The following is a 1,896-nucleotide window of genomic DNA, read 5'->3' as shown; positions in this document are numbered from 1 at the left end:
AAGGAATTAAGCCTCTGGTTCTGTAGAGATTAGTTCAAGGTTAATTGAAGTAAATTGTTAAATTGGAATTATTGTTTTTGCCGAATACTAATGATTGAATAATTTGATTTGGAATATTTAATTGAAATTAGTTACAGTCAATTTTTATTAAAGTAAAATTTATAAAGTAGAGTCAAGTTAGTAGTGTGAGTGTGAGACAAGTGTGGGTTATGTGTGAGTTGCAGAGTATCTAGGTCCATGTTTCGTCGCTGGGCTGTTACTGCTGTAGCTGGTGTGGGTTATGAGAGTGTGCTGCAGAACATCTAGGTCTATGTTTCGTCGCTGGGCTGTTGTTCTGTAGTAAAGTGTGTATAAGCTGCAGGAGTATCTAGGTCTATGTTTCGTCGCTGGGCTGTTACTCCTGTGAGCCGAGTCAATGAGCCCGGTATATGATTCGTCTCTGTGCGGGTGATTGTAGGTTTAGAAATCGGGTAGACGCCGAAAGGGGCCCGTCACGTGTAGACGCCGAAAGGGGCACGTGTTAGAAATCGATGGGTAGACGCCGAAAGGGGCTCGTCGAGAATAAGTTAGAAATCGACGGGTAGACGCCGAAAGGGGCTCGTCGAGAATAAGTTAGAAATCGACGGGTAGACGCCGAAAGGGGCTCGTCGAGAATAAGTTAGAAATCGACGGGTAGATGCCGAAAGGGGCTCGTCGAGAATAAGGATATTGTTAAGTGTGGTTAGTGTGTGTGTGAATGAAATTTGATAACTAATTTTAAGCCAACTCTGTTAAGTTTTATTTTTATTGTTAATAAATATCGATCGATCTTGTTAATTAAATTTTTATTATTTAACAGCAACCTTCCTCCACTCTCTCTACCCTAAGATAGGATTTTCTCAGCTCTGGACCGGTTCCAGGAACCGTGATTAATAATCCTGGTGGCGCCATGATAATTTTTATTGTTGTTAGTTTTGTTAGTTAATTTTAAAATTGATTAGGGGCTAACCTGAGCAGGTAAAACTGTTACAACTTAAACAATTTCTGTTTATAAATTTACTATTTTTTACAGTTTAATAAATAAATGAAGCTAGAAACTCACAGTTTCCTGACAAGAAAATGAATTTCTTGTTGTAAGAAAATGAATACATGTCGCCAGAAAGTGAATACTTGTCTCAAATAAGAAAATCATTTTCTGCCAAGAATTTAATTCTTAAACCAGAAAATTAATATATTAAATCGAAACACTAACTGTTTTATATTGTCTTAAGAATTTTTCTCTTCAGTTCCAGAATAAATTTTTTGTATCAAGAATATATAAACATATAGGCGAAGTATATAAACACACAGACGTAAGGACACCATCGCGGAAACAGTCAGGGCAAATTCTTGTGACCTTGAAACGTCGAGATCTGATGAAAACTCGATTTTTGCAAAATAAGGTGAAACTAAGAACTTCTAATTTTTGAAAATCTCCAATTTTCGTAGAGGGATTTTTAAAAAATTATACATTTAGAAAAATGAAATTCTTGGAGAAAGTAAAATTTCTGAAAAACAGGAACATTTTTTGAACAATCGAATAAAAACAAATATTCGAAATAATTGCAATTAATAAAAATTTCAATATTGAAAAAAATTCAAATTTATTAAAGATTTGAAAAAAAAATTAAGGTTAAAAAAAATTCAGAATTTTTGAAAATCTCAGAAAAATTGAAATATCTCAATTTCCGATAAAGTAAAATGTTTAAAACAATTGAAAAATAAAATTTTTTGAAGAAAAAATTTTTAATCAAGATGATTACTTATAGAGATCATAGTAATCAGGGGAAAGATCAAATTAGATTAACATTTTCTATGTAATAATGACTCTATTTATTATTATTATACTACCAATAATATTAATATCTTATTCTATGA

The sequence above is a fragment of the Cotesia typhae genome, unplaced genomic scaffold (assembly GCF_013202065.1).
Source record: "Cotesia typhae breed Kobodo isofemale line unplaced genomic scaffold, CoteBio_Ctyphae contig_81, whole genome shotgun sequence".
NCBI lineage: Eukaryota > Metazoa > Arthropoda > Insecta > Hymenoptera > Braconidae > Cotesia > Cotesia typhae.
The sequence above is the reverse complement of the archived record's forward strand: the minus strand, read 5'-3'. Positions refer to the sequence as shown.